The sequence below is a fragment of the Oratosquilla oratoria genome, chromosome 9, assembly GCF_046742065.1.
Source record: "Oratosquilla oratoria isolate Oo_2021 chromosome 9, ASM4674206v1, whole genome shotgun sequence".
NCBI classification, from domain to species: domain Eukaryota; kingdom Metazoa; phylum Arthropoda; class Malacostraca; order Stomatopoda; family Squillidae; genus Oratosquilla; species Oratosquilla oratoria.
The window spans coordinates 58,729,408-58,751,907 of record NC_134785.1 but is presented as its reverse complement, the minus strand read 5'-3'; the positions used below and the strand labels follow the sequence as shown (position 1 = coordinate 58,751,907).

At 39.1% G+C, this 22,500-nt stretch overlaps 1 protein-coding gene across 3 annotated transcripts in view; it reads left to right on the top strand.

The window, feature by feature from the left end:
• The first annotated feature begins 5,685 nt into the window (after positions 1-5,685).
• LOC143028459 (glucose dehydrogenase [FAD, quinone]-like) overlaps positions 5,686-22,500 on the top strand; it is a 36,851-nt gene continuing 20,036 nt past the window's right edge. Inside the window, exon 1 of one of the 3 annotated variants that reach the window (XM_076190591.1) lies at positions 5,686-5,846. The gene's annotated coding sequence lies outside the window, so the exon portion shown is untranslated. Of the gene's footprint in view, positions 5,847-14,781; positions 14,961-22,500 lie in introns of those variants that run through there. The other 2 variants (XM_076190590.1, XM_076190589.1) reach the window with 2 other exon arrangements.

Sequence of the window (22,500 nt, the reverse complement as noted above, 5' to 3'; positions counted from 1 at the left end):
TATGGTCTCTTGCATTCTCCATCATTCTTATGTTCTTATAGTGACCTACTGTTTTGTGTCGCCAATTCATGTTCTAATCTATTCAGACACTTTTCCTCCTATGCCCTGATTTGCTTTATTAGTCTCTGGTGGGGCACCTTGTCGAACGCTTTCCTAAAGTCAAGGTATATAACATCGTAACTCTTATTGTTATCTGTCGACTTATAGGCATTAGTGTGAAAGGATGAAAACTTAGTGTAGAAGGATGAAAACTTAGTTACTGTGGTGTGCATGCGGTGAATGTGGCACAGACAGGGACACGCGGTTGGGACCTCCAGGGCGGGGTGAAAAGGTGTTCGCAGTTACCCTCGGGGGGGGGGGGGGGATGTCCGCGCGTCGATGCCAATCAGTGTGATCAGTTCCACGGAATTAAGTGTGCCTGCAAGTGAAATGAGCGGGAATCAAGCGGGACTGTGTTAGGACTTAGCCAGTAGGAATAGTTAGGTTAGAGAGTGATTAAAACAAACGGTATGAAACCAACAAAGAGGTGAAGATTGAAACAGGAGCGGGATTTCTTCGGAAATCAAATAAGTGATCGACAGTTTCCCACAGTTGCATACGACCTTCCCTTGCTGAACTCATGCTGTGAGTCACGAATCAGATTATGCCTCTCTAAATGTTCAATGATATCATTTGCTATGAATGATTCTAGCATTTTACCTATAACCAATATCAAACTAATTGGTCTGTAGCTGTGCATAGGTACTTTTGCTGATCTCCAACCTGATGGTACCTTACCCTCTTCTGGCGAACTAGTTATCAAATTGTGTGCTTTGTTCGCCAATTTACAATAGCCAATTTCATGACTCATCGGGTTCTGAGGCCCTCCTTATTTCCAATCTCTCTAACGATCTAAGCACTTCCTCCATTCTCATTATCATATAATTAATGATGTTTACATTTTTCCATCCTTTTCCCTCTCATACGCTTCATCTTTATGAGTACTGACTGAAAAGTTTTAATTATTATTTCTACTCGTATTTTTGTGTCCTCGTGAATAATGCATTCAACTTTCAATTTGAATATTCCAATTTTGTGTTTCAGTTTATACCATCTTTAAAATAGTTTGGGTTGGTCTTTGTATTGATCGACTACATCCTTTTAAAGTTCTTCTATTTTTTATTTGCATTTTTCTGGCTCTTTTGTATTTATCTATTCTATTTTATCTATCTACCTATCTATCTATCTATCTATATATATATATATATATATATATATATATATATAACATATATATATATATATGTATATATAACATATATATATATATATATATGAATATATAACATATATATATATGTGTGTATATATATATATATATATATATATATATATGTGTGTGTGTGTGTGTGTGTGTGTGTGTGTGTGTGTATGTATGTGTGTATGTACAACACTGAATGGGTCCCAGTGAATAGCGATACATTCATTTTTATAAACCACAATGCACTTTAATTCTAAGCCATCAATATTGGGTGTCCCGATGGAGGCGACATGCAGAAATTTAAACGTGATAACCAGGTTCAAGTCCTTGGTCGTACCACATTCTAATTTCTGCATGTCGCCTCCATCGAGATACCCGGTGTTTATGGCTTAGAATTAAAGTGCATTGTGGTCTATATATATATATATATATATATATATATATATATATATATATATATATATATATATATATATATATATATATAACATCTTTTCAACCACAAATCACTTTTATATCCTTGTCACCGCAGTCGAGACTGAGAAGCTTGAAGGAGGCATATATTGGAAATTGAAGCGTGGTCGAGCCGAGGACTCGAACTCAGCTCGGACGTGACAAAGTGTCAGTGACTAAACCCATTACGCTATCGAGAGAGATATAAGTTAAGCACAACTTTCTTATATTTGTATGCTCGAGTTACACATACACGAATTTTTGCGTTCAACCCACCTCCGCCATGATAGTGTAATCGTTAGTATGTACACGTGGGAAAGTTTATATGTACACTGAATGGTAGTCCTTCGATTTCGACGATGACAGCTTCTCAGGTTTTCTGACGGGGAGGTAGGTTAACACCTGTTATGGGATCGGAGGTGGCTTATGAGGCCAATTCTCGAACGGCAGACCCGGAGGCAGTGGGGTCAGGGGAAATGTCCATTGCTTGGAGGCTGTGATGACGTGGCCTTGCGCCTCGCTTTTGCCTTTCTGGCGTTTTCCCTGCGTTGGTCCTCAAAAACTGTCTGGGCCTGCAGGTGATGGAACGCCACTGAGGTCTGTCCAAAGCCTCGGTTTCAAGTTTTTTTGGTGGAATGTTAGTATGGGTGAGGTGTGTCTTCATGCAGTCCTTAAAGCGCTTGCGTGGACTGCCTGTGTTTCTCTTGCCTGAGCTAAGTTCCCCATACAAGAGTTGTTTGGGGAGGCAGTGGTCATCCATAAGAATATGTCCCACCCAACGGAGCTGACTTTTATGGATCATGGCCTCGATGCTGGTCGTCTCTGCATGGTCGAGCACCTCTTGGTTTGTGACTCGGTTTTGCCATTTGATATTTAGAATGGATCTTAAGCCGCGCATGTGAAAGTGCTCTAGCTGCTTCAGGTGTCGACTATACAGGGTCCATGACTCGCAGCCATAAAGAAGGCTAGTAAGGACGACAGCACTGTACACTTCCAGTTTGGAAGAAAGTCTGAAGTTTCGCTGGTTCAGGACTCGTGTTTTGAGCCGGCCAAGTGCTTGGCTGGCTTTGCAGATTCTGGCACTGATTTCTTTGTCCGGGCTGCCGTCGTTGCTAATAGTGCTGCCGAGATATTTGAACTCCTTCGCAGTTTTCAGTTCAGTTCCCTCGATGGAGATGGAGGGAGGCTAGGAGGTAGAGGTGGGTGCTAGTTGGAAAAGCACTTCTGTCTTTCCAAGGCTGATGGTAAGGCCAAAGAGGCGGGCAGCCTCAGCAAACTTATCGACGATTAGCTGTAGGTCAGATTCCTTGTGGGCCATGAGGGCACAGTCATCAGCAAAAAGTCCCTCAAGAATGAGTTTCTCAGTGGTTTTAGTATTTGCGTTCAGTCGACGAAGATCTAACACAGAACCTTCAAATCTGAATCGCAGATATACCTCCAAGGTCCAGGTCCCTGAAAGCATGGTTGAGCACACAGGTGAAGAACAGATTAAAGAGGATCGGGGCCAGGACGCATCCTTGTTTGACGCCATTGCTGATGTTGAAGGGCTCCGACACCTCTCCGCCCGACAGCACCTGCCCGGTCATGTCATAGAATTGTCTAATAAGATTGACGAATTTGTCTGGGCATCCGAGCTTGGACAGAATGGCCCAGAGAGCCTCCCTGTTCACTGTGTCGAATGCTTTGGTGAGGTCAATAAAGACTGCGTACAAGTCCATGTTTTGTTCAATATATTTCTCTTGCACTTGGCGCATGGCAAAGATCATGTCAGCCGTACTGCGGTTTGGTCGAAATCCGCGTTGTGCTTCTGGCAGGTTGTCTTCAGAGACATGGAAAATGAGACGGTTGACCATGACTCTTGCCAGGATTTTCCCCGCAATGGGGAGAAGAGAGATACCTCTATAATTTCCACAGTCTGTCTTGCTGCCCTTGTTCTTGAAGAGAGAGATGACGGTGGCATTTCTGAGTTCTTTGGGTATCTCTTCACCTTCCCAGATGTTGGTAAGGAGGGAGAAGAAGGATTCCAGGGCAACGGGTCCAGCTGACTTGAAGATTTCAGCTGGGATCCCATCCATGCCAGGGGCCTTGCCTGAGTTGGTCTGGCTAATGGCATTCATAACTTCTTCCATCGTAGGTGGGTTTCTTGGTGATGAGGCCGAGGACATGAGATTCTACTGTTGATGGCCGGTTAAGCAGGGTGCAGAAATGTTTCCTCCATCGCGCGTTGATGCTTCTCTTCTCTTTCAGCAAGGTGGAGCCGTCTGCTGTCAAGAGCGGAGCGGTTCACGGCCTCATGGGTCTATAGACCTCCTTTGTGGCACTGTAGAACATCTTGGAGTTCTGGGTGTCTGCGTATCTTTGGACCTCCTCCGCCTTGTCCTCCCACCACTTGTCCTGCATCTTTCGAAGCGTTGTCTGGACCTGCCTCTGGAGGTACTTAAAGAGATCATGCTTGGAGGTGGAGGAAGGGTTGTTCTACCACTCGATAAAGGCTTCCTGTTTGTTGTCGAAGGGTGACTTTATGGTCTCATCATTCTCATCAAACCAGTCTTGAAGAATTCTCTTCCTGGGATCAATGGTGGCCCCGGCTGACTCCGTCACCAGAGACTTGAACAACTGCTCCCATTATTGTGTCGGGCAGCCAGTCAGGGGTCCGTGAGCAATTAGTCGGTCGTCCAGGTCATCCGCAAATTCGTTACGTGCTGGGAGTTCATAAGTTGAGCGACTTTGTATGCTGGTTTGATGGCTTTCGGTATTTTACGGTGAGGTGGGATGATGTACAGTGATAGGATACATCTGACTAAACGATGGTCTGTCCACCATTCTGCACCGCACATTGCTCTTGTGATCTTCACATCGCGGATGTCTTTCTGGCGGCACATGACGAAGTCGATCAAATGTCACTGCCTAGATCTGGGATGTAACCAGGTCGTCTTATACTTGTCTGCCTGTCTAAACATGGTGTTCGTAATAGCCAGGTGGTTTTCAGCGCACATGCTCAGGAGCATTAGGCCGTTGGAGTTCATCCTTCCTATGCCATGCAGTCCCAGCACACTATTTCAGTTGTTGTAATTCGCTCCAATTTTGGCATTGAAGTCACCCAGCAGAAAGAGTTTGTCGCTAGGGGGGACGTCTTTCACTAAGGTGCTGAGTTCTTCGTAGAAGGTTTCTTTCGCTTCGTCGCTACTTGTGAGGATGGGGGCGTAAGCGCTGATGATCGTGGCATGTCGGGTACGGTCAAAAGGGAAGCGAGTCTTCATCAGCCGTTCGTTAATAGATGTTGAAAGGTCGGGTAACTGTTTGAGGAGTGAGATCTTGATGGCGAGTCCTACTCCATGTATTCTGTCTTCGTCTTTGCTTTTGCCTTTCCAAAAGAAAGTGTAACCACCTTTCCTTTCCTCCTCAGGAAGTCTGGTTTCACTGAGGGCCGCCATGTCGATGCGATAGCGGGCTAGTTCTCTTGCGACGAGGGCTGTTCTCCTCTCAGGCCTTGAGGAGTTTTCTCTATCCATGAGGGTGCGCATGTTCCATGCGCCAAGTATTAGGTTCTTTCTTCTTTGTTTTCGACCGCTTAAAGGGCAAACTTCCAGTCGCGGTATACTAGCCAGTTGATAAGGACAAGTTTTGGTTGGGACACCTTTTCTAGTCCCTTCCCTCATGTGAGGGTGAACAGTGCTACACTAAAAAGGATGCTCAGTCGCCTGGAGGAACACCGAACTCCTCTTTTGTCCCGGGGTCAGAAGGAGAGCGACTATTGCCACTAGGACGTCTTTGTGCAGAGTTCAGACTACAACTTCCAGTGGTCGCCTCCACCCATTGCTTCGCCCGTTCTCCATCGTCGCAGGGCTTTTGATGAAAGGATTGAGGGGGGGAGGGGGGAGAGGGTGCCACCTGAGAGGAAACACCTGCACGGGAATGGTTTTAAGTGGGAAAGTCGTTCCATGGGGGCAATCCCACTCTCCTGGCCTCGGGAACCAGGGTCCGGTGGTACGGAAGCCGTCACAACCAGGGGCTCCTTTAGCTGCAGTGGATGACCACGACTCATTCCGTGCCTTGCCGTGCTCTCAGCGATCCACGACGCCTGCAGTCGCCGTTGGGAGAACAAATTGACCTCTTCCGCTCATTCTGCCGACGGCAGTCTTCACATGTCAAGGTAGGGATACCCTTAATAACTCACCGGAGAGTTGCAGACCCGACCGGCTACCCTTACTTGGTTTAGCCCGTCTGCGCATGCTACAGCTTCTAGGAGGCACAGGTGAGATCTGGGTGTCAGGTGGGAACCAAGGTAGTCGGAGTTATCCTAAAGGAACATGGCAACCCCTTCTACAGAGGTATTATCCCTATCTAAAACACACACACACACACACACACACACACACACACACACACACACACACACACACACACACACACACACACACACATATATACATACATATATATACATAAATACATATATATATATACATATATAAATACTTACATATATATATATATATATATATATATATATATATATATATATATATATGTGTGTGTGTGTGTGTGTGTGTGTGTATATATGTATATATATATATACACACACATACATATATATATATATATATTTTTTTTTTTTTTTTTTTTTTCAAAAATAATCACAATAACGCGTGACTATATAATATTGCAGAAACCACAGGGAAAATGAAGTCGGAATACTAAAAGTTTTCGTCTTTTACGACATCCTCAGAGTACAAGAGAAATAGGACACATTATTTACACAGAAAAAAGAAAACTGGGGAAAAGTTATAGTCACATAAAAGTTTCGTACAATATAGATACACACACATTCATATATAAATGAAACTGATAATAGTCATAATAAAACAATAAAACAGGAAATACAATGGAGCATAACCAGTTACCATGTGGCCGAAACTTCCGCAGGACATCTGGCACAATTAGGAGCCATGATACTGCTTTACTATCCTATTAATTATGAAATTATCTAGTTTAAATAGACCTAAAATCAAGTTTATATTGTTATCAAAATTGCTCTTTATAAAACTGGATTCAATGATGTTCCTTTCTAAAACAGAATTACAAACAACAATTTTGCTAACATTGTCAGTCAATACTATGGTTAGCGTCCCTTACATGGACAAAAACCCCACTAGACATTTGGCCCGTCCATATGCTATATCTGTGTTGATTCACCCTAATATTTAATTCTTTACCAGTTTGGCCAATGTAACAGGAGCTACAGTGTTTACAAGGAATCCTATAGACACATCCTACATTATCGCAAGGGGAATTTTTAATGAGTTCTTTGATGGTACGGTTTTTGAAAATAACATTAATATTGAATTCCTTAAGGATGTGAGGAAGTCTTACAAGATTTTCATTAAAGGGAAGAATTAGAATATTTTTATTGCAAAAATTATCTTTTTGGAATGTATTAAGATAAGACTTCCTTGCCCTATATTGTGCTTTATCTATTTAGGATAATTCAAGCCCGATGCAATGTCATATATTTTTCTTATTTCTTGGTCTAAAAATTGTGGACTGCAAATTCTATAATTCTTGAAAATATGAATGAAAAAAACAGAAACTTTAGTATCAATATGATGTGCAGAATAGAAATGGACATATGACAAACAATGGTTGGTTTCCTAAAAATGTCAAACCTAAAACATCTATCTTTTCTAATAATGGAAACATCTAAAAAGGGCAATTTGTTATCTTGTTCTACCTCAGTTTTAGATTTAATAGAAGGTACTAAATCATTTAGTTTAATGAGAAAAATGTCCAAATTAATATCCATGGGCCAAATACATAAAATGTCATCGACATATCGATACCAGATGACTTTACGGGGGAGGGTACAAGGTAACAATTCCCTTTCAAAGAACTCCATGTACAAATTGCTTAAAACTGGGGATAAGGAGTTCCCCATAGCCATACCAAGTTTTTGAACATAAAATTCATCATTAAAAACAAATTTAGATTCAACCACACAAAGTTTAATGAAATTGATAATAGTGTCTACAGGTAACGGTAAGTTGTGTGAATGAAGTTATTTTCTTAGAAAGTCAAGCAAATAAAAAACGGGAACACATGTAAATAAAGAATTAATGTCAAAACTAACTTGAAATCATAAGTAAGGTCTAGACTGTTAAGTTTGTTGATTAAATCTTCGCTGATTTTAATGTGAGAATGAGAAATAGATCCCACAAGGGGGCTCAGAATGGACAGTAGCCATTTCTATAATTTATAAGAAATGGAACCAGTAGAGCCGATTATGGGCTTAATAGGATTATCAAGTTTATGGGTCTTAATCAATTCGTACAAATATGGTAAGGAGGGTGACAAAGTAGAAAACTGTTTAATGAGTAAGTCATTCCCTTTCAAATCCTTTGTAAGATTCTTATTAAATTCTGCATTAATTGCACTAAAAACACTAGGAACGTGTGTTCACAAATGCGAAAGTAACCACTAGGAAAAAAGTAAACTAACGTAGCAGAGCGCTTTCGTATGATTACATCTTCAGTGCTGATACAAAGAAGGAATTATAAAATGGAAAAGCAAGGTACAGAATATATGACTGAGTGAGACATGGTAAAGAGGGAATTCGGAGAGGTAGTGGAAGAAGTACACGTGACTTCTACTGTCGCCTTGGTTACCAATAAGTATGGGACAATTGCTTATAAATTGTATGTTACAATTTAAATAATGTAGTTTTTCATAATAAGAACACTGTAAGACAATTGCTCATAAATAATTCTGTCAATAGTGATAAAGGATGTGTGTACAAAATACCTTGTAAATTTTGTGATCAGTTTTATGTTGGTCAGACTGCTAAAACACTCAAAACACGAATCAATCAACACAAGAAATACGTTAGAGATCCCGGGGAAACCAATCTAGCGGCATATTCAACCTCATGAACAATTTTAACCACCCAGTTGACTGGGATAACGCTAAAGTCATCACATACAACAATAACATCACAGAAAGAAATTAGATTGAATGCAGTTTGATCAAATCTAGTAAGGGAATAAATGTTAATCTCCATCAAGGTTTGTACAAATTTCAAAATTATTTAAATTGTAATATACCAGTTATGAGCAATTGTCCTATACTTGTTGGTTACCCAGACGGTGTCAAATGTCACTACCTCTCCGAATTCCCTCTTTACCTTGTCTCAGTCATATATTCTGTACCTTGCTTCTCTATTTTATAATTCCTTCTTTGTATCAGCACTGAAGATGTAATCATACGAAAGCGCTCTGCTTTGTTAGTTTATATTTTCCTATTGGTTACTTTCGCATACACACACACACACACACACACACACACACACACACACACACACACACACACACACACACACACACACACACACACACACACACACACACACACACACATACACACACACACACACACACACACACACACACACACATATATATATATATACATATATATATATATATATATACATATATATATATATGCATATATACACATATATATATGCATATATATACATATATATATACATACATATATATATGTATATATATGTATATATATATATATATATGTATATATATATATATATATATATATATATATATATATATATATATTTATATATATATATATATATATATACATTGCCACTTCTCCCAAGCCTTTTCTGATTTTGCCAATGTACATCACTCCCTTAAGTAAACATGTAACTGATTTAAATGATAATTAATCTGCTTTTCTTCGTTTCTATTTTTATTTATTTATTTTCTATTTGTATATATATATATACATATATATATATATATATATATATATATATATATATATAGATAGATAGATAGATAGATAGATAGATAGATAGATAGATAGATAGATAGATATATTCTCTCATTCACCTTCACCCTCCTCCTGTTTGCTACGGTCTGTCAGTTATTGCGCCAGAGGAATTTTTCTCCATTGGGTTTTGTCTTCATCTGCGTTTGTTCTCTCATCTTCTTCCATGGTGGTACTTCTCTTCTCGATGGCCCTCTCTAGGTTTGTCCTCCACCTCATTCGCGGTCTTCCTACAGGTCCTCTTCCAGTTGGTCTCCATTCGTAATAACCTTCGAGGGTATTTTTCTGGTTCCATTGTTTTTACATGTCCATACCATCTTAACTGTGCTCGTTCAGCATAGTCCAACACTGAGTCAAGTTCAAGTTCGTCGAGTATCGTTTTTTTGTTTATTTTTTCTATTGTGGTCTAAGCGTGAGCATCTTCTAATAGTTTTCAGCATTTTGGCCGCCTGAATTTTACTTCTTGTTTTTGATGTCATTTTCCAAGCCTCTCAACCATAAGTAAGTATGGGCCGAAGTATAGTGACATAAATAATTTTCTTAACATGGGTTGGTACTGCAGTATCTTTGAGGAGTGGATAAAGAGAATAAAATTATTTGTTATATTTAACAATCCTACTGTTTATTCCAACTTCCATTCGTCCTTTACTGTTAAAATCTGCTCCAAGGTACAATTTGATACTTCTTTAACTTTCTTTTCATTAATCCATATTTCATTATTGTATTCTTCTCTACTAATTTCCTTCTCGGCTCTTCCCCCCCCCCACTTCTTCTTCTTCTTCTTCTTCTTCTTCTTCGCCCATAACTCTTTTTTCCTCTCTTCATCACTTGTGTCTATCTCACTCTAATAAAATTCTTTTATTGCCTTGTCGCTCCTCTTCGATCCTTTTCTCTCTCTCTCTCTCTCTCTCTCTCTCTCTCTCTCTCTCTCTCTCTCTCTCTCTCTCTCTCTCTCTCTCTTGTACCGTTACTCTCATTTTCTCTCTTCATCTCATGCGTCTCTTCTTATCCATATTTTCTTTATTTTTTCAACACTTGCTAATTTCCTTATGTTGTTCATTATTTTGGACACTGTATTTTGAGATCTAAATTCTATCTTCAATGGTCGTGCATTACCTTAATCATATCACTATGACGTATTTTCTCTTGCCTGCTGCTTCTTTGATCAATATATCTTTACTTTTCAATATCCTTCTCATCACCATAATTATTCTTAGCTGCATTTGTTCCTGTTCTTCCTGTTGTAACCACCCTCTCAGCTCTTGTTTAATTTATTTTATACTTTCTTCGTTGATTTTGGTTTCTCTGTTGCTTCACACTGTCTTCCAGATATTTCTTTTCCTTGTTTAATTTTTTATAATCAAATCTTAATTCCTAAGTGTGTGTGTGTGCGCGCGCGCGCGTGTGTGTATGTGTGTGTGTGTGTGTGTGTGTGTGCGCGTGTTTTTTCCTCCACTGGACGCTGGCCCGGGCTTTGTCTGGCGGGATTTCCCGCCAACCGCTCCTGGACAAACTTAGGAACTCGAAATTTCCAGTTGCTCTGTGTGTACTTTTGAAGTGTTGGGTTTTGATCTGAAATCGTAATATAAAAATTCCAGACGATTTTTTTTTCAAATAGATGCGTATGAGTCACGCTTGCCTATTCCCGTTACAAATTTAAATATTACATGCAACTAAGTACACAACTTCGGCTGCAATTATCCCAGTATGATTAGGCTCTACATAACCAGCAAAGAACCCAAGCCAAAATCCAATTCAGAAATCCAGGAAAAATTTTGACTCCTTTAATCTTTACATAGTTTACATTTACATGTATATCTAAATGCATTTTACATGTATTTACATGTTTACATTTAATCCAAAACTTGTTTTAATGCTGCAATCAAAACACCTGTGCTCAATGCACACAGACTGTCACCGTAGCCGCTGTAAATAGACCATTGGGATTTTTCCTGTATATCACGTAGACTTCCAGCACAATCGTCCGGTATTCCCCTAAAATAAATTCAGTGTATAAAGTTGTACCATAGGAGTTAAACATGGCGGATTAAAATCCTTTATATTTAAGGGTAATATATTTTAATTTAATAAAATCGTTTTGCGTTAGCAAGAATAAATACCTAAGAATTCACCACAGTATCGAATGTATTAATAGAGTTGAAAAAAACAACAACAAAAAACGTAGCAGAAGACCAGGTGAGGCGTGACGTCAAAAACCCAGTGTTTCTTCATTAGGCCTGGACGGAAAATCCAACGTCCAATCGAGATTAAGGCAAGAAAGAACTGGCCAAGAAGAATCTTCTGTTTGTGGGCGGATCTATCTCTGAACATCGTTCAAAGGCAAATGGTATACGAAATGTAGGATTTTGGAACACACACACACACACACGCACACACACACACACACACACACACACACACACACACACACACACACACACACACACACACACACACACACACACACACACACACACACACACACACACACACACACACACACACACACACACACACACACACACTCACACAGGAAAATCAAGAGGACATGCAATGAAACTCAAAAAGGATAACTACAGAAGAGACCTGAAAAAGAACAGCTTCCCACATACTGTAGAGTGATAGATGTATGGAACAAGTTGGATGAAGAAATAGTGTGTGCAAACACAATACAACAATTTAAGAACAAAACTGATCTTGCGAGATACAAAAACAGGTCACCACTAGCATAGCTCCCCTTCCCGTATAATAAAACTAGGTAAATACACACACACACGCACACACACACACACACACACACACACACACACACACACACACACACACACACACACACACACACACACACACACACACACACACACAAACACGCACGCACGCACAAGTTGGTTGAGTTGCCGGCTGCTACTACGGAAGTCCGGTTTCGAATCCCGCCCGGGACTGAAATAATTCCAGTATCGTTGCGCTGCGGGTTGTTACTCCAACTCTCATAGGCGGGGAGTTGTGTGTGTGTGTGCTTGTAAGGTCACAGCTTTACCCATAGATCGGTCATATACGAGCTCTGAATTCTCTTCCGTGAGGGAAATAGCTGTCGATCACGAGTCCAACACGTGATCCAAAACCATGGTGAATCACATGTACATAAAAAAAAAAAGCATTAGAGGGTCTGGGAGATTTTCAACCAGAACCCTAAGGTTTGGGTCTTTGAATATGCGTGGATGTGGTACAGATGAGAATAATGGGGGAGAGATAGGCAATATGTCTGTGGGAGGAAAGATAGATGTGTAGGCGTTGAGTGAAACTAAATTGAAAGGGAGGGGCGAGTATGAGTTTGGGAGGGTGTCTGGAGTGGAGAGAGGACGAGGGAGTGAAAGGGTGGCTGTACTAGTAAGTGAAGAGATAGGTAAACGTGTGGTGGAGTGGAAGGAGGTTCCATCAAGGTTAAAGTGGATGAATGTGAAACTGGGAAGGGAGATGTGGGTTTTTGTAAGTGCATATAAGCCTTCCCAACTACACTCACCAAAATGATCCCTCTGAAACTACTACACTCTCGCTTGTCTCCTTTTTCCCTTGTAAATACAGACACGCCTCCAGGCTTCCGGCACTCTACCCTCTTTTAAACAAACATTAAACAACCTCACCAGCCAGTCCACCATCACTACCTCCCTTTTTTCAGACACTCCGCATGACACCCATCCAACCCAGGTGCCTTACCTGCTCTCATAATTTTAATAGCTGCTTTTATCTCATGTTTCCTTATTTTCTCCTCCATTTTCCTCATTTATCACTGTCATTTTCTTAGTGCTTCCTACACTACAACTACCTTTCCCTCCCTATCCTCCTTCACATTCAGCAAGTCCTTATGATACTCTGCCCATCTTCCTCTTATTGCCGTCTCTTCCATTACCATCTTTCCATCTGCACCCTTTACCTTTTCTTCTCTATTTGATTCGCCTTCCCTTCCTCTCATAATTTCCTCCCAAAACATATTCTTATTATCTAAAAAAAAAAAGACTGTCATACTTTTAGCCCAATTCACATCTGCTCTCATTTTTGCCTCTTTTATCTCATTACTATCTTCAATAAATATATCATTCGGTGGTTTCCACATTTGGCGCCAATTCTGGCAACGCAGGAAGGTAGTGAGGTCTCCCTCATGTATAAATTCTCACAACCCATTTTGTACACCATTCCTGTGAGAAAGCATAACCTCAAATCTAGTCAGGAATAAACTCAGACTAAGACTCCTGTGTTTCCGATTCCCACTTACGTCAACCTGTCGGAATATCTCAACATATGTCTCAATATATATATATATATATATATATATATATATATATATATATATATATATATATATATATATATATATATATGTGTGTGTGTGTGTGTGTGTGTGTGTGTGTGTGTGTGTGTGTGTGTGTGTGTGTGTGTGTGTGTGTGTGTAATTCACCATGGTCTTGGATGACGTGTAGGACTCGTGATCGGCAGTTACTGCCACCCGGATGAGAGCTCAGAGCTCATATATGACCGATCTATGGGTAATGCTGTGACCTTACACGCACACATATACCCAACTCCCCGCCCACAAGAGTTGGAATAACGACTCGCAGCGCAGCGATACTTAAATAATTTCTGCCCTGGGCGGATTTCGAATTCGCACCGTTGAAGTAGCAATTGCGAACACTACCACTGCGCCGTTGAGTCTTGTGGATGTGTGGATGTGTTTGTGTATTTACCTAGCTGTATTATACGGGAAGGGGAGCTATGCTTGTAGTGACCCTTCTTTGCATCTCGCAACATCTCGTTTGTTCTTAAATTCTTGTATGGTGCTTGCACACACTATTGTTTCGTCCAATTTGTTCCTTTTTTTTCAGATCTCTTCTTTAACTATCCTTTATGAGTTTCTTTTTATGTCCCGTTGTTTTTCTTCTATCCCACTTTAATAAATCTTCTCTGTCAAGGACTTCCATGCCTTCATGATTCTGTAAATGTGTGTGTGTGCACGTACGCGAATGTACGTCCTTTTCTCTCTCTCTCTCTCTCTCTCTCTCTCTCTCTCTCTCTCTCTCTCTCTCTCTCTCTCTCTCTCTCTCTCTCTCTCTCTCTCTCTCTCTCTCTCTCTCTCTCTCTCCTGATCACGTTCCGTTTTTGTTTTTTCTTTTTTTCTTTTTGTGGATGTGAGGATTTCCCCGTGGAAATTCAAGGATGACCTATATATACTCGAGGTGAAACTTTTCCAATGGCTCACAACTGCAGACTTAGCCGGGGAAGTTGCATCAGACCCAAGATCGTCCCGTATACATCTCAACCCCTCCCTGAAGCTCACTCATCCCTACCAAGCTGGTCTCAGTTTTAACAGAAACCAAATATTTCACAGTGCATTAGCTTGGTAGGTGCCTTTCTGCGTTTTTCGGTATGTACCTGAAAATGTTTAATATTATTTCACGATATCATACGTAGTGCTCAGGGGAACTGTTAATATATAAGCTAATATCGTGCGTGGTGTTGTGTTGATACGTTATCACATTCGCCAATATTTTCTTCCGTCTACTGGAGCAGATTTGCAGCTCACAGTTTACGGTATGGAATCTGGTATGCTTGAGGAAATCTTTTTTCCCCCAGCATATCAAGTGACATTCTATATGAGTTGTTGAGAAAAACAAAATAGTTTACCATGATGGTCTTACAGCGAAAAAAATATCTAGAGGTAGGCGGTTCCTCCGATTAATTAGAAGTTGAAGAAAAAATAGTCTTGCGTCATAACGCCTTTACGGATGAGATTGTGTACAGAAATCAGAATATGTCGACATAATCTATCATTTACGAACATGACTAAACACGACGATCACATATGTATAAGGTGTTTCAGTTTTTCATGTTTTCTAATTTCGCTTTCCTCGTTGTTCTATTTATCTTAGAGTTCTGCTTGCACGACTATCGATACCTAATGTAGTTGACATGAATGTTATTGTTTCAAGTGATCTGTTCTCTTTTTTATTCTACAATAGAAAGAATATATTTCAAACGTAGAGATACTATTCTTATTATACTTCAAGTGAAATTAAGTAAATTTCCGAAAGTGTGCAACCTCTAAATATTACCCCATCTTTGTCAAATTCAAATTCGGGGGACATCCCATCCATGTCAGTTGAAATTAAATGAAAAAATGAAATTACTATTTTACACACACACACACACATACACATATATATATATATATATATATATATATATATATATATATATATATATATAAATATATATATACATATATATATATATATATATATATATATATATATATATATTTGTGTGTGTGTGTCTATCAATCCGCCCCAGACTCGTAGCGTTGGTTGTGTGACTGGTTGCAACAAGTCAATGACACTACTGGTTGAGCCACGCAGGGCGTACGTGGTAAACTGGAAATTGTGTTGAAATTCCTGGATTAACTGGCTACGCCACTGGATCTCGAACATTGGCTGTGCGGTCAGTTACCATAAAGTAATGACGTTATCGATTGTGTATCATGCAGGGCGTTCAAAAGGAAGGTGCTGGAATTGTGAGAATAGCTAATGGTTCGAGTTCCAGTAACGGAGCTAATTAATCCATTTCTCGAAGTCACACTCACACGCGCGCGCACATACACACACACACACGAACGTAGCTCCCCTTCCCGTAAAATATAACTAGGTAAATACACATTATATATATATATATATATATATATATATATATATATATATATAAATATATATATATATATATATATATATATATATATATATATATGAATAGAATCCCCAGTGAGGGAGTAGTCAATCAAAGAATTCCGACTGTCGTCCCCGGATTCAAACCAAGGCTCGCGTGATTTCGATACCTACACTCTACCACTAGGTTACCAGCTATCTACATTTGAACAATCTGGGAATGAATCTATTCGCGAGGAATTAAGTCGACTGCAAACTGCTGTCCGTGGTTAAACTGGTACGTTTCCTTTGTAGACTTATCGTCGTTGTCATACCTGAATAGAATCACCAGTGACGGTGTGGTCAATCAAATAATTCTGCATGTTGGCCTCCGCGAGTCTCTCGATGATGATGGCTTAGATTTAAAGTGTATTGTGGTTGATAAAAATGAGTTGAGTATGTGGACAACAATTATTGGTTACACAAGAATTATGCTGGCGTGTCATGGTATTGTTAGACTACACAAGAACATAAGAATGAAGGAGACTGCAAGAGACCATAAGGCCTACACTAGGCAGTTCCATGTCTATTACCACCTGTCATCTCCATCCATAAAGTTGTCTAACCGTTTCTTAAAAAAACAGTGTCACCGCTCAGTACATGGTTACTAAGTCTATTCCATTCGCTGATCACCCTATTAGTAAACTAATTCTCTCCTATTTCCTTCTTAAATCTAAATTTGTCCAATTTAAATTCGTTACTGCGAGTCCTGCCCTGTTGTCTTAATATGATGACCTTGTTTGCGTCACCCTTTGATCCACTTGAACACCTTTATTAAATCACCCCACACTCTACGTCTTTCAAGAGAGTGTAAGTTAAGGTGCCTAAGCCTCTCTTCGTAGGGTAACTTTCTGAGCCCATGTATCATTTTGGTCATTCTCCTCTGTACTGATTCTAATGAATTGATGTCTATTCTATAAGACGGAGACCAAAACTGTACCGTATAGTCAAGGATAGGTCTAACTAACGCTAGATGGTTTTTGATAATTACCTCTGTACTTTTATTTGTAACCGTCCTAGCAATGAAACCTAGTGCCCTGTTAGCTTTATTTCTGGCGCTAATGCACTGTTTCCTGGATTCAAAGTCACTAGAACTCCCAAGTCTCTCTCCCACTCAGTTTTTTTTAAGAACGTGTTTTCTAACCTATGTCTATTTTCGGGGTTGTGTAGACCTACGTTTAACACGCTGCGCTTTGATATATTGATGTTTATTTGGCATTTCACTGACCATGTGTACAATTTGTTAAGTCATCCTGCACAATATCGACGTTGTCTCCTGACCTAATTAGGCGTCCTATTTTTAAGTGTCGTCTTTAAACTTACTAACATCACTATAAATCCCATTGTCCAAGTCGTTTATATACATAATGAACAATAAAGGACCCAAAACCGAGCCCTAGAGAACCCCACTAGAAACACTCCCCATTTGGATTTTACACCATTTATGTTGACCCGCTGTTTTCCGTCACTGATCCAAGCTATTCTATTAGTAATAAAGTTATCTAGTTTACACAAACCCATAATTAAGATTATCATTAAAAGCATTTCTGGTGGAACTGGATCCGATTATGTTTCTTTTCAATGAAGAATTGCAAACAACAATTTTCTTTGCATTGTCCCAATCAATGCTATGGTTAGTGTCCCTTATATGAACAAAAACCCCACTAGACACCTGGCCTGTTTTGACACTGTACTTGTGCTGGCTCATCCTTTTATCCAATTCTTTGCCAGTTTGACCGATATAGCAAGAATTACAGTGTTTACAGGGAATTCTGTAGACACATCCTGTATTATTACAAGGGGAATTTTTGATGAGGATTTCTTTAATTGTGCTGTTCTTAAATATGATTTGGATGTTGAACTCCCTTAGGACACGAGGAAGTCTTACCAAGTTTTCGTGAAATGGGAGAACTAAAAGGCTCTTCTTACGGGCATTGTAGTGTGAGGTGTTCTGTGTCGTCTGTGTGTTGGTTGCATATGCCATATGCAACAGTACCAAAACATATTCAAAGTGCCCCATATGATATGGGGCACTTTGAATCTGTTTTGGTACTGTTTCACTGTCGGATGACGTCCCAAGCGCTATGCGTACCAGCGTGGTTGTTGTCGGGTGTATGATTTTTTTTTTTTTTTTTTCAATGAGGCTTATGTCCGCAGGTTGATGTTGGTGTATTGAGTTTAGTGGTCTATCTTGAAGAGCTTCTTTAATGATCTGAGTGTGTATGCGTTTTTGTGTGGATGTTTTTTGTGTTAAAAAAAAAAAAGAAAAAAAAAAACTGGTTCTTCTGTCCGACCGGTCATTCCCCACTTGGCAACTCCGCCATTCCCCACCAGTGGGGAATTCCCCACAGGTTAAGAACCACTGATCTATAGTATATACCGAAATAATTTATTCAACTCCTTACAAATTTATCGCCTTATTCTAAATAAAATTCAATAAATGAAAGAAGTATTTTGGACATTTTCCGATGGGCTCTCCGCTGGTTTGTCAACAGAAACGAAATTTAATTTTGGAAAAGTTCGAGAATCAAAACATGCTCTTTTAGTTTTCATTGATTCAAAATCATGGCCTTCAACATCACCTCCACCGTGCTTGATGTTGAAGTGCTCTTGCAGCTTAGATGGCCTCAAATTTGAATTGGAAAACAGAATTACAAAGCATGAACTGGGTTTTTTGCAAATCGTCGTGTCCCGGGCAAGTGAAACCAAAGTGCACGTAGTCATCATCCCCTTTTCCTTTATCTATTTATTTATTTATTTGTTTATCTTTATTTTATTTTATTTTATTTTATTTTATTATTACTTTTTTTTTCTTTTTTTTTTCTTTTTTTTGCATGATGAAGTAAAAGTAATAGAAAAGATGAATTACTGTAGGGTTGATGGTGATTTCTAGTCAGTTTGTTGGCACATTTCACTGGCACCGCCGGCAAAGAAAATATATTTTTCTATTGGGTGAGTGTTCTTCTTAGGCCTCTTAAAATGGACATAACATCCCTCAATGGAAATGATATCGTAGAGAATATCGTCACAATAGGTCCCCTTCGCAATGCTGGAAGGTAGGTTTCTGTATAGAGAAGCCTCAAATTTCTGGCGCTACTTTAATCCAAAATTCTGTGAGAGGCCTTGGAATAAAACTCACCCAATAGATATTTGCATTTGGACAGACTTCGATGTGGGAACGCAAGCTTTTTTGTAAAAAATAATGTAAACCTTAACTGGCAGGAAGCAGCGCTACGTATTTTAAGTTGTTAGTCGGAATCATATCCACGGCCGCAACCTCCCCAGTAAACAGCGTTTATGAACCCGGCCAAGGATCGATCTGTCGATTCCGTGTTTACAAGGTCAGCGTACTTCCAGCGCACTAGCTAGTCATCTTCATAATTCATGCTGTAGGACTAGTGCGGTCGGGGAGAGGAGGGGATGGGATGGAGGAAGAGGGGGTTTTGAAGCAGCGGAGTGGGAGTGGTCTGGGAGGAGTGAGAGAGGGTGGGTAGGAGGAGGAGAAGGAGGAAAAATCTCATATACCGGGTCTGTGTTGCGAACAAAGAATTAAGCAATGGTATGCCAGATACCATGTTCACCTGCATATTTATGGGGCCCTGTCAGTGATGTATAATACCTCCAGCAACTGTAGCTGTTTGGGAACCTCACAGCAAATTCGATTTGGTGGAGTTTAGCAAAGTTTCCCCACTGATTTCTTGATGTGATGTTGTCTGAGATGTTTGATAGCTCTTTCATGCTGATGCATTGTTCCGCGTGTAGTCTGTATCTTGAGTTTCTTCACTGCTCATGTAGAACAATTTATTTAGGCAATGTGAGACGATATCTAGAGCTAATGTAGTGTACGAATATCACTGGTTTTCCCAGGCCTTGTGATAACATCTGCATTGGCCACGACAGACGCACTCTATCAGACATCCGACAGCACATCAACAGACATCATAGCCAAATAATAATAATAATAATAATAATAATAATAATAATAATAATAATAATAATAATAATAATAATAATAATAATAATAATAATAATAATAATAATAATAATAATAATAATAATAATAATAATAATAATAATTTCATTTGTCATTGAATCAATATATATGAAGTGCAAATAATGAAAAGAACACTTAGTCCGAAATAACAATTACAAATGCCGAGGATAACAAAAAAACATGTAAGCTTATTTCCATTGTGGTCCTCAGCTTATACCCATTGTGGCCAAGAAATCAGAAGGGAAACTTTATCCTTCAACTGGAGGCAATATACACTGGAAAATAAAATTTCAGGCGAATGTGGTATCTAGCATAAAAATTTCCCATCCCTTATCCGGAACACGGAACCGTTTTTCCCCCCGTGACTTGCCTTTTCTCCACACCCTCTTTTTCCTCCTTCTCCTTCCAGCCCCCTTACCCTGCACCGCACAATACCCTCCTCCATCACCTCACCTCCACCCGCATTATCCGTACATTCTTAGAAGATCTGGCCACGTCATGGCAAGAAATGCGGAAAGATCAGTATAAATAGTTGTTCTTTTTCTAAGTCGTCTTGCAATTATGTTTAGATGTAAGTATGAACAATCATGTATGCTACAATCGATTTACTTTCTTTTATTATTTCTATCACTTGTATCATTTATATTAAACTGTTCATTGTTCTATATCATTAGCCATTTCAAAAGATGTCTTATTAAAGACAAAACCTTGAAGTAAATGAGGAATTATGGGGAACTAGTTACTAGTTTACGCTCATCCTCCTCAGAGAAAAATTCTAATTGGGAAAATTTAGAATACGAAAAAAAGTTGATTAACTTCATGAATGTTTTGTTAATACAACATGCATTTAGATAAGCATATTTGTATACATAAACACACACACACACACACACACACACACACACACACACACGTCGATCGTCACAGTGTAAAGACGCCTCAACAAGAGCTCTCGAGAAACAACGGAACTTCTCAACTATGAATATAACAGGAAACCTAGTTTGTAATAAATGGGAAGGGGAATATTTGTGGATGCCCGTGATGATTTAATATATTAGAAATAGAGAGTATTGAAGAAAATTAAAAGCAATCGAAAAAGGCCAGAAAAATGGCGATGGAGTTGAACCTAACGTAAACATTACCAGAGTAGAGACCCCCACTGGCACAATACCGAAGCGTAGCGAAAACATCGAAACACCATTGGGTGTTTTAAGGTATCATGAAGATTTGTTTTTTTTTCTGAATTTGATAAATATGACAGAAGACTGAGTAGAATTATAGATATAGAAAAGGAGATGAGATCATGGAATCAAGAGATCATGGAACTAAAGAAAGAAATCATGCGCCTAATGAATGCAACGAAACCTACAAAGAACTGAGGGATTTATAGAAAGAAAATACGGAAATAAATAACGAGGTAAGCGAATTGAAAAAATAATTGATGAAAGTAAAAAAGTGAAAATGAAAGGGTAAAAAACAAAAATACCACCATTAGTAAGACCTAAAAAAAGAGCACACGTTTATTCAAGTAATTAAAGAGAAAGAAAGTTGGGTTAGAGATACAGTAGACAAAAAAGATACATAGTAGTATGTGGTATAAAGGAAAAACATAACCTAGTTAGGTACTTGAGAGGAAAAGAGAAGGAAATAGCAAGAAAATTTCTGAAAGCAGTACAAGACGAAGAGCAAGAAATAGAGAAGGAAATAGAACAAATGCATAGAATGGGGCAATACTCAAAAGAAAAATCGACCTCTAAAGACCAAATTAAGGTCACAAATGGTAGCAGAAGTATTAACAAAAGCAGGAAGGTGTGCAAATAGTGAAAACTATAAAAGTATATTGATAAAGAAGAAATGAACGATGATGAAAAAGAAAGAGAAAACACTAAGAAGTGAAACTAAAAAAAAAAAAAAAAAAAACAGAAGAGAACAGAGATCGAAAAGAACGAGTTCTATTGGAGAGTACTAGACATGAGGCTGAGAAAATTGTATATATAAAAAAAGAAACGAAAGGAAAAGAAAACGGGATAGAAAAAGGGAAAAAAATAAAAAATTACTTACACTAACATAGACGGTTTGATCTCAGAAGAAAAACCAGATATAATGGGAATTATGGAGACGAAATTAAGGGATCCACTACCACCAAATAGTGTTGGATAAGAATTATATAATCACTGGATAAGAAATAGAGATAAAAACAGGGTGGAGGAGTC